Below are 12,408 nucleotides of genomic sequence, written 5' to 3'. Positions count from 1 at the left end.
GATATTATTGTGGATGGCTACGAGCGTCCAGTTGATGCAGATGGCAAGAAGATCCCAAGGTCAGAGATGACTGTAGATCAAAAGAAGCTGTACTCACAACATCACAAAGCAAGAGCAATTCTTCTAAGTGCTATTTCCTATGAAGAGTACCAGAAGATTACAGATCGTGAGTTTGCAAAAGGCATTTTCGAATCTCTGAAGATCTCTATTGAAGGAAACAAGAAAGTCAAAGAATCAAAGGCATTGTCTTTGATCCAAAAGTATGAATCCTTCATCATGGAGCCAAATGAGTCCATTGAAGAAATGTTCTCCAGATTTCAGTTGCTTGTAGCAGGCATACGACCTCTCAACAAGAGCTACACAACAAAAGATCATGTCATAAGGGTCATCAGGTGTCTTCCTGAAAGTTGGATGCCTTTAGTGACCTCAATAGAGCTCACGAGAGACGTTGAGAATATGAGTTTAGAAGAACTCATCAGCATCTTGAAATGCCATGAGCTGAAGCGCTCAGAAATGCAAGATCTGAGGAAAAAGTCCATAGCCTTGAAATCTAAATCTGAAAAGGCTAAGGTTGAGAAGTCAAAAGCTCTTCAAGCTGAAGAAGAGGAATCTGAAGAAGCATCAGAAGATTCTGATGAAGATGAGCTGACTCTGATCTCCAAGAGACTCAACCGCATCTGGAAGCACAGGCAGAGCAAGTACAAAGGCTCTGGAAAGGCAAAAGGAAAGTATGAGTCCTCAGGCCAGAAGAAGTCTTCAATCAAGGAAGTCACATGCTTTGAGTGCAAAGAATCAGGGCACTACAAAAGTGACTGTCCAAAGTTGAAGAAGGACAAGAAGCCAAAGAAGCACTTCAAGACGAAGAAGAGTCTGATGGTGACATTTGATGAATCAGAGTCAGAGGATGTTGACTCTGATGGTGAAGTCCAAGGACTCATGGCTATTGTCAAAGACAAGGAAGCAGAGTCAAAGAGAGTTGTTGACTCTGACTCAGAATCAGAAGGAAATCCCGACTCAGACGATGAAAATGAGGTATTCGCTTCTTTCTCTACCTCTGAACTGAAACATGCATTGTCTGATATTATGGATAAGTATAACTCCTTATTGTCTAAGCATAAGAAGCTGAAAAAGAACTTATCTGCTGTCTCTAAGACTCCTTCTGAACATGAGAAAATTATTTCTGACTTGAAAAATGATAATCATGCCTTGATCAATTCTAACTCTGTGCTTAAGAACCAAATTGCTAAGTTAGAAGAAATTGTTGCCTGTGATGCCTCTGATTGTAGAAATGAATCTAAGTATGAAAAGTCTTTTCAAAGATTCCTAGCTAAAAGCGTGGATAGAAGCTTAATGGCTTCAATGATCTATGGCGTAAGCAGAAATGGAATGCATGGCATTGGCTATTCTAAACCAATTAGAAATGAGCCCTCTGTGTCTAAAGCTAAATCTTTATATGAATGCTTTGTTCCCTCTGGTACCATATTGCCTGATCCTGTACCTACTAAAGTTGCTAAAAACCCTCTTAAAAAGGGATCCTTCTCTATGACTAAATATCATGCAAATATTCCTTTAAAATATCATGTTGAGACACCCAAGGTGATCAGAACCTCTGGGGTGACTAACAAAAGAGGACCCAGAAAGTGGGTACCTAAGGACAAGATTATCTATGTTGCAGATATCCTTGATAGCTCCACTGAAACACCAATCATGGTATCTGGACAGTGGATGCTCGCGTCACATGACGGGAGAAAAGCGTATGTTCCGAGAGCTGAAACTTAAGCCTGGAGGCGAAGTTGGCTTTGGAGGAAACGAAAAGGGTAAAATTGTTGGTATTGGTACTATTTGTGTAGATAGTAGTCCATGCATTGATAATGTGTTATTGGTAGACGACTTAACACATAACTTATTGTCTATAAGTCAATTAGCTGACAAGGGTTATGATGTTATATTCAATCAAAAGTCCTGCCGGGCTGTAAGTCAGATCGATGGCTCTGTTCTGTTTAACAGCAAGAGGAAGAACAACATTTATAAGATCAGATTATCTGAGTTGGAGGCTCAGAATGTGAAGTGCCTTCTGTCTGTTAATGAAGAGCAGTGGGTATGGCATAGACGGTTAGGGCATGCCAGTATGAGAAAGATTTCTCAGCTGAGCAAGCTAAACCTTGTCAGGGGCTTACCCAATCTGAAGTTCGCTTCAGACGCTCTTTGTGAAGCATGTCAGAAAGGCAAATTCACAAAAGTCCCTTTCAAGGCAAAGAATGTTGTCTCAACCTCAAGGCCGTTAGAACTTCTGCATATCGACCTGTTTGGACCAGTGAAAACTGAGTCTATAGGTGGCAAGAGATATGGGATGGTTATCGTTGATGACTATAGCCGCTGGACATGGGTAAAGTTTCTAACCCGCAAGGATGAGTCTCATGCTGTGTTCTCTACCTTCATTGCTCAAGTGCAAAACGAGAAGGCTTGTAGGATTGTGCGTGTCAGAAGTGACCATGGTGGAGAGTTTGAGAATGACAAGTTTGAGAGTCTGTTTGATTCCTATGGAATTGCACATGATTTCTCTTGTCCCAGAACTCCTCAACAAAACGGTGTTGTTGAGAGGAAGAACAGAACTCTTCAGGAGATGGCTAGAACCATGCTCCAAGAAACTGGCATGGCTAAGCACTTTTGGGCAGAGGCAGTAAATACAGCATGTTACATTCAGAACAGAATCTCTGTGAGACCAATTCTGAATAAGACTCCTTATGAATTGTGGAAGAACATAAAGTCCAACATTTCTTATTTTCATCCTTTTGGCTGTGTTTGTTATGTTCTCAATACTAAGGATAGATTGCATAAATTCGATGCTAAGTCTTCTAAGTGTCTATTACTCGGTTACTCTGAGAGATCTAAAGGTTTTAGATTTTATAATACTGATGCTAAGACTATTGAAGAATCTATTCATGTTAGATTTGATGATAAGCTTGACTCTGACCAGTCAAAGCTAGTTGAAAAGTTTGCAGATTTAAGCATTAATGTTTCTGACAAAGGCAAAGCTCTAGAGGAAGCTGAGCCAGAGGAAGATGAACCAGAGGAAGAAGCTGGTCCCTCTAACTCACAAACTCTGAAGAAGAGCAGAATCACTGCAGCTCACCCTAAGGAATTGATTCTGGGCAACAAAGACGAACCAGTCAGAACCAGATCTGCCTTCAGACCCTCTGAAGAGACCGTGCTCAGTCTGAAAGGATTGGTGTCCTTAATTGAACCCAAGTCCATAGATGAAGCTCTTCAGGACAAGGATTGGATTCTGGCCATGGAAGAAGAATTGAATCAATTCTCCAAGAACGATGTTTGGAGCTTAGTGAAGAAGCCTGAGAGTGTCCATGTTATTGGAACGAAATGGGTATTCAGAAACAAGCTGAATGAGAAAGGAGATGTAGTCAGAAACAAGGCAAGGCTAGTTGCTCAAGGCTACAGCCAACAGGAAGGAATAGACTACACTGAAACATTTGCTCCAGTAGCAAGACTGGAGGCAATCAGACTGTTGATCTCTTTCTCAGTAAATCACAACATAGTTCTACATCAGATGAACGTGAAGAGTGCCTTCCTAAATGGTTATATCTCAGAGGAAGTATATGTTCATCAACCCCCAGGTTTTGAAGATGAGAAGAAACCAGACCATGTGTTCAAATTGAAGAAATCACTCTACGGTCTGAAGCAAGCTCCCAGAGCATGGTATGAGAGACTCAGCTCATTCCTTCTGGAGAATGAGTTTGTAAGGGGTAAAGTTGATACAACTCTTTTTTGCAAGACTTATAAAGATGATATCTTAATTGTGCAAATTTATGTTGATGATATTATATTTGGTTCTGCTAATCAATCTCTATGCAAAGAATTTTCTGAGATGATGCAGGATGAATTTGAGATGAGTATGATGGGTGAATTAAAGTACTTTCTGGGAATACAAGTTGATCAAACACCAGAAGGAACATATATCCATCAGAGCAAGTACACTAAAGAACTTCTGAAGAAGTTCAATATGCTGGAATCTACAGTGGCCAAGACTCCAATGCATCCTACATGCATTCTGGAGAAAGAAGATAAAAGTGGTAAAGTATGTCAGAAGCTCTATCGTGGCATGATAGGTTCACTTCTATACTTAACTGCATCTAGGCCAGACATACTATTTAGTGTTCATTTATGTGCTCGTTTCCAATCAGATCCAAGGGAAACCCACTTAACTGCTGTTAAGAGGATCCTAAGGTATCTGAAAGGCACCACTAACCTTGGCTTGATGTATAAGAAAACATCAGAGTATAAGCTTTCAGGTTACTGTGATGCTGATTATGCTGGAGATAGAACAGAGAGAAAAAGTACTTCTGGAAATTGTCAATTTCTGGGAAGCAATCTAGTCTCATGGGCAAGCAAGAGGAAATCAACCATTGCACTATCAACTGCAGAGGCAGAATATATCTCAGCAGCAATATGCAGCACTCAGATGCTCTGGATGAAACATCAGCTGGAGGATTATCAGATCCTTGAGAGCAATATCCCAATCTATTGTGATAACACTGCTGCAATCTCATTAAGTAAGAATCCTATCTTGCATTCAAGGGCAAAGCACATTGAGGTAAAGTATCACTTTATTAGAGATTATGTACAGAAGGGCGTACTTCTTCCGAAGTTTGTTGATACTGACCATCAATGGGCAGATATCTTTACAAAGCCCTTAGCAGAGGATAGATTTAATTTTATTCTGAAAAATCTAAACATGGACTTTTGTCCAGAGTGAAGATGGATCAGAACCTCTGACTATGATACTTCTTGATCAGAAGATGTCTAGTCCAGAAGGTAACTCAATCAGAGTGTGTGTACCCACTGGTACTGACTCTGAAGCTGAGACAACAACACGTGTGTCAGAATTTCTGATGCATAGTTCCTTGTGCCCGTGTGACAGTCTGTTATGATTGCGTGTAGATATGCTTCTCTCCTGTGTGTGATTTGTGTATTTTACTGTTACTATCTATCTTTAATTTTCAACCGTTGATCTTAAAGTGCTTTTTGAATCAACAACGGTTATTTGATAAAACCCACTATACACACACGATCTCCATCACTTCCGGTTTTTACTCTCGCTCTCTCTGCTTTTCAAAACCGTTTATTCTCGATTTCTCTCTCGATCTCTCTTCATCTTTCAACCTTCATCTTCTACCTCAAACCTTCAACCGCTTCAACAATGGTGAGACAAACAAGAAGATCTACTGCAGATGCACCTCAGTTCCCTCACATGGTAGTCGGTCTAGCAACGGGTCAAAGGGGCCCTGAGAATCCGACATCAGATCAAGGTCAAGCTCAAGAGCAGAGTGTTCCAATTGCAGAACGGGGCTGTGCCGTTCACTGCGTATTTGCTCCTGAGGAACTCCAAGTCCTGGCAGAATGGAGATTCAACCTCGACAACCTGGCTGCAAATGGGTATGATCTTCGTCCTGAAGTCCAAGCTCAAGGTTGGGGAAATTACTTCAACAGACTTCGAGGACCGGTGTATGAGAAACTGGTAAAGGAATTCTGGAAGCATGCCGACTGCGACGACACTCAGGTGGTATCGTACATTCTTGGAAGAAAGATCATCATCACGGAGAAGTCCTTCGTGAACTTGCTGGGAGCAGACACTGCTTATGGGTATCGTTTCCAACTCACGGAATCGAAGCTGAAACCCAGCACCAAGAATACAATCAACGAGGCCCTGCACACCACTTTCAAACCGGGCAAGACGAGTTACAAGGTGATGGACCTTCATCCCAAGCTCAGAATCTGGCACAAGATCCTGCTCCACTGCATAAACCAAAGACCGAAGGGCAGTTCTCCAGACTACATCAACTTCAACCAGAAGGTGATGTTGTTCTTCATCCAAGACCAGAAGAAGATCTGCCTTCCCTACTTCCTGTTCTCCTACTTGAAGGAATGCATCCGGAAGTCTCGCACCACCGCCTCCATCAAGTCAGCAATCAAATACATCCCCTTTGGGAGACTGCTCTCAGACTTTCTCATTGAGAGCAACCTGGTGCAAGATCTGGTTAATGCTGGATGTGTAGAAGATTTGAGCACCATTGTCAGTGATGTCTTCACTGCAAATTCTCTGAAGAAGATGGGTTTGGTCCAGAAGAAGATTGCTCCTGCTCGTGAAGACACATCTTCTGAAATCAGAAGCAGAAGGATGCCTCTGAATGACTACCCTCTGTGGACTCAGGCAGACAATCCTGACGCCATTAGGTGCTATGTTGATGACCTAAGGGCTCAAGGATTCGAAATTGATCTTGATGATTTCGTCAGCAGACTGCCGCCAGCTCCAGAGTTTCCTTCTCCTCCAAAGAAGAAAGCTCAGAGGAAGATGGTTCTGGACGAATCTTCTGAGGAATCCGATGTCCCTCTGGTCAAGAAGACGAAGAGAAAGCCTGATGATGGTGATGATAGTGATGATGAGGATGGTCCTCCCAAGAAGAAGAAGAAGCAGGTCAGAATCGTGGTGAAGCCTACTCGGGTGGAACCAGCTGCTGAAGTGGTCAGAAGGACTGAACCTCCTGCCAGAGTGACTAGATCATCAGCACATTCAAGTAAGCCTGCACTTGCTTCTGATGATGATTTGAATTTATTTGATGCACTCCCTATTTCTGCTATGCTCAAACACTCCTCAAATCCCTTCACTCCTATTCCTGAATCCCAACCAGCTGCACAAACCACCTCTCCACCACATTCCCCCAGATCTTCATTCTTTCAACCTTCACCTACTGAAGCACCTCTCTGGAATTTGCTTCAGAACCAACCCTCTAGGTCAGAAGAACCTCCCTCTCTTATTACCATTCCGTACGACCCATTATCTTCTGAACTCATCATCCATGAACAACCAGAGACCAACCAAACAGAACCACAACCCAGAACGTCTGATCACTCTGTTCCCAGAGCATCAGCACGTCCTGCTGCCAGAACCACGGATACAGACTCTTCCACAGCCTATACACCTGTATCCTTCCCAACCCATGTTGCTGATTCTTCTCCCTCCAATAACTCTGAATCCATTAGAAAATTCATGGAGGTAAGAAAAGAAAAGGTGTCTACCCTAGAAGATTATTATCTTACTTGTCCAAGCCCTAGGAGAAATCCTGGCCCTAGACCTGAACGTCTAGTTGACCCAGATGAACCTATCTTGGCCAATCCTTTACAAGAGGCAGACCCTTTGGCTCAACAAGCTCACCCTGCCTCAGACCAACAAGAGCCTATTCAACCAGAACCTGAACCCGAACAATCAGTGTCTAACCAATCCTCGGTTAGATCACCCCATCCTCTGGTTGAAACTTCAGACCCTCACCTTGGAACCTCTGAACCCAATGCTCAACCATTTAACATTGGTTCTCCACAAGGTGCCTCTGAAGCTCACAGCAGCAACCACCCAGCCTCTCCTGAACCCAACCTCTCCATAATTCCCTACACTCACCTCCGACCCACATCTCTCTCTGAGTGCATCAATACTTTCTATCATGAAGCTTCTATGATGCTACGCAATGTGCACGGTCAGACTGACCTCAGTGAGAATGTTGAACGTGTGGCTGATGAGTGGAACAATCTGGGCACTTGGCTAGTGGCTCAAGTTCCAATTATGATGCAGCTCCTGCATACAGAGGGAAGTCAGAGCATTGAGGCTGCAAAGCAAAGGTTTGCTCGAAGGGTGGCTCTTCATGAACAAGAACAGAGACAGAAGCTTCTCGAAGCTATTGAAGAAGCCAAGAGAAAGAAAGCTCAAGCAGAAGAAGCTGCACGTCTAGCAGCAGCTCAAGCTGAACAAGCCAGACTAGAGGCAGAGCGACTTGAAGCTGAGGCTGAAGCTCTTAGATGCCAAGCACTTGCACCAGTAGTATTTACTCCTGATGCTTCTGCTTCCATTCCAGATCCTCAAGCTGCTCAGAATGTTCCTTCCAGTTCTGCTCAGTCAAGCTCATCCAGACTCGACATCATGGAACAACGTCCTGACATTCATGAATCCATGCTGATTGAGATGAAGCACATGATGATGGAACTTCTGCGACGCACTGATAAACCTTAGTTTTTTTTTAGGATCTCTTCGTTTTTCCTTTTCTTTAACTTTGTTTTATTTTTTGTTAAACTCTGTTTCTTCTTATTTATTTATTCTACTTTGTTCGTTTGTGATTATATATGCATATCTATATAATATTTGTGTCACATATGTTTGCAAAAATCCTTTTATTTTTCTGTTTACATCATACATTCGTTCTGTTTACATTTTTTTCCCTAAATCTAGAATGGAGGATCTCTCCTCATTCTTCTGCACTCCTGGCGCTGCTCTGACCTATCCTTCTCCAGACGATCCAGTGCATACTGGATGTTGCTGAGCCTGTCCTTAAGCTCATCCCTCTCCAGACTCTCTTCTGCGGTATTGAGCTTCTCTTCCAAACTTTCCTTCTCTTCCAGCAGCTTGAGTTCAAGCCGGCTGAGTTCTTGCACCTCCTCCACGAAGGCAAGAAATTCCTTCAGGTCTCTCTTCAACTCTGGACGCAGGTCCTCTTCCAGCAGTGTCCGTGTCAGCTCCGCGATGGTCGTTGCACCCTCTGGATGCCTGATGTTCAGGAACAAGTCCTCTTCAAAGGCCTTCTTCCTCAGCTCTTCTAATGCTACGTTGTATGATGCCATTTTCTTTACTGAAAATCGTTCGAGGTGTGAAGCTTACTTTTCTCTCCAACGCTTTATATAGGCTTCACTTTCTCTCTGAAAGTTAATGCTCCTACAGTTTCTCGAGGTTAAGTTCTTGGTAACTGACCCTTCTCTTTACTCACTTGACCGGTGGTAAACGTTCTTCTCTTGCATTAACTCTTCTATTTATTTCGCCTAACTCTAATTCTTGCATCGTTTTCTTTTTCTTTAAACTTAGACCTTCTCTCAGGGGGAGTACCTTGTACTTCAAACTAAGTTTTCACACCCCAAGCTTTTTGCTTATGACAAAAAGGGGGAGTACACCCAGTTTTTGATGTGTAAGATGTGTTAGTGTGATTTATTTTTTCTTTTGGAGAATTTAAGAGTTCCACCTTCATGACCATAGATGTGTCACTGGGCAAATACAAGGAATACATTTCACTTCTTCTGAAGTGATTCTAAGTTGACTCTGATACTCAAGACTCTGATACCTTGTCCATGACTCTGATTACTTATGCGCTCTGATTACTCGATTTTCATCTATGTCATAAGTTTTTCACTCTGAACTCTTATATCATTTAGCTCAGAATCTAGACTTTACTAACGTTTTCATCAAGTATTAGATTCAGGGGGAGCTAAGCTCAGAATCAAGTAGTGACTTGAATTCAGAATGAGCAAGATAAACTATTCACATCAGGATAAGTCTTATTCTATATCTCTAAACTCTGAGTGAATTCAGTTTAATGTTTAAGAATTGTTCATCAAAAATCTTAGTTTTGTCATCATCAAAAAGGGGGAGATTGTAAGATCAAGTTTTGATCTAGTAGTACAACTCTATGTTTTGATGATTACAAGTTAACCTTTTGATATGAACAATTGTGGTACTCTAACGTGTTTTTCTGAGTGTGCTATTTACAGGCTCTGACCTCAACTCAATCTCACACAAATCAGAAGCACTGTGTATAAAGAGTGACCCAAGCAACGCTTTCGCATTCACCATGTTCAGTATGAACAGTGGAAAAGCTTCAGAAGTTCTGAAGTTACACAAACTCTGATGAGGACTCAGTCACTAGAAGCTCTGAAGATCCAGAAGTTCTGATAACCAAGAAACACTGAAGGCTCAGATGTTCTGATGGTGTAGAAGACTCTGAAGATCCAGAAGTTGAATAGTGGAAACTCTGAAGTCCGGAAGCAAGAAACTCTGAAGGCCATGTTCTTCCCTCTGAGTTCAGAATCAGAAGATACAATGGTCAGAGGATCTGTGCTTTCCCTCTGACTCTGATCAACCGGCTTCACAAGTTCCAATATGAAGCATTCCCCTGATCAGAAGTCTCCTAGGTTTAAAGGTCGCGTCGCTATCCAAGTACAAAAGCAACTGTACCTTCCTGACGACCTACCTAACGTTCTCAGCCACAGCAGAAGCTGGATTTTCCAGAACTGCCCTCCAACGGTAGCATTTCCCATGCATCGCTCAACCCTAATCCTTGGAGTATATAAAGAGGCTGAAGACTGAAAGAAACGGCTAGAAGAAGAAGCATTCACATACGCAAGACATATTAAAAATCTTCTAAGTTTTCTTTCATCTGAAATTCATTGAGTTTACTATTAGCTTTTTAGAAGCAAATCTCTTGTAAACGATTCTTTGATAAACAGTTTGTTTAGTTCCTTTAGGAGATCAAGGTTGATCGGATCCTAGAGAAGACTAAGAGAGTGAATCTTAGTGTGAGCTAAGTCAGTGTAATTGTTAGTCACTTGTAGGTTTCAAGTGCGGTTGTAACTCTTACCTGATTAGTGGATTGCCTTCATTCTAAGAAGGAAGAAATCACCTTAACGGGTGGACTGGAGTAGCTTGAGTGATTTATCAAGTGAACTAGGATAAAATCCTTGTGTGCTTTTCTATCTCTTATCTTTAGCACTTAAGTTCTTAAAAGATTTGTCAAAATCTTTAAGGTGGAAGTTTTATACTGAAAACGTTATTCAAACCCCCCCTTTCTACCGTTTTTCATACCTTCAAATAGCATGAAAAAATTAAAGGAAGGAAGAATCTTATGTTGAATTGAAGAAAAAATCGCCTCAAGCTATTATCTGTCTAGATTAAATAAATTAGAACCAAATATACGAATAGGAAACAAAATACCAATATATTATATAACTATTCTTAAATAAGCAGTAAAAAATTTTAAACCAACATGATATACAGCCCAATATGTTCCATTTAAGATGAACTTGACATAAAGTGTTAACAATGCAATTTCAGCTGACAGAAAAAAATCTGTTACAGACATAAATCAGAGTCTAAAAAATCATGCACGGATGAGTAGTTGAGTTGGATACCCAAAAAGCAAAATCATATCACAGATGTTAGTTATCATATTTTTACAGTAAAAGAAATAGAATGTTTCCGCTGCTATTGGAACTTCCCTTCATTCTTCCCATTCATTATGATTCTCCTCTCATATACATTCATTACAAACTAAAAGATTATATGAGAAATGAGGCAGGAAAAGAGACAACATAAAGAGTCAAAGCATTAACTAATTCTTGCTTAAATCCTTAATAAACCATATTCTATTTGTTGACCTTTTAATTGTGTAGAAGCAGCTGCCCTTAATTTTGCTAGGAGTAGAGCTTACCTGGTTACCATAATCCTGCAATGGTGGGAACACACATGCATAAAGGAAATGTTCACACCTCCACACCCTTGATTCTTTGAATGTTTCTTTGAAATATGAAGGTAGCGTCCCCTAAAAAAATGAAATCCAAAAGAGTCTTTCATCTTAAATATATAGCCTAAAATATAAACCTAATTTTGATTTTTTTTTTCTACATGAATTCAACAAATTGAAGCATGAGAGGGGAGTAATTTAAGGTCAAGCACAAATTTGAATTCAAAATCACTAATTAATACGGCCAGGATCTTATTTAGGGTGAGATTATAATTTTAAAGCTTGATAAGGGGGTAATTTCAGGTCAAGCAAAAATTCGAATTCAAAAACACTAATTACTGAGGAAAATAATAATTACAGTAAATATGCACATAACAACACTGCTGATAAGTCAACTAAACAACAATTTCTTCATCTAATAAGGCAACTAATCAATCACCTAATTTTTTTGAAAAAGAATAAAATAAAAAATCATGCTTGAACATACCTGAGATGGCGATTGCGAAGCCACGGTGAAGAGGAGGATTGTTGTTTAAAAATTAAATGTAGATTTTCACGGGAAGTATAATACTGCAAAGCCAAGGAAAAAGAAAGGAACAAAATCTCGAAAGGAAGAAACGTAGTATATGATTCATACAGAATTACAGTAAGAGAACGCACGGGTCATATCCTGCAAAGCCAAGGAAAAAAAAAAGGAACAAAATCTCCCTGAAATAACAAAACAGATATGAAACAAAGTCTGAGGTTGTGAGGAATTTACTAACTAAGAGAATCAGGATTTGATATAAACATCAAAGCTCTTACCTTGATGGAGGATATAATGTAGAGCATCTGCCTGAATCTGATTTAGGGTTTCTACGAAACATCAGGTATTGTATCTGATGTAGAGAATCGGCCTGCAAACCACAAATTTATCAAAATCAAAATACAGGCACTAAAACACACATCAATTAAGCCCTGAATACCTGCGGGTCGCCGTCGTGGCGTTGAGAGGAATGAAGACGGGAGGGGCGATTTACACAGAGTCGAAGTCATCAATTCTATGCCACCCATAAACATCTGA

This window comes from Lotus japonicus, chromosome 4 (genome assembly GCF_012489685.1).
Source record: "Lotus japonicus ecotype B-129 chromosome 4, LjGifu_v1.2".
Taxonomy (NCBI): domain Eukaryota; kingdom Viridiplantae; phylum Streptophyta; class Magnoliopsida; order Fabales; family Fabaceae; genus Lotus; species Lotus japonicus.
Note: the sequence above shows the minus strand (reverse complement) of the source record.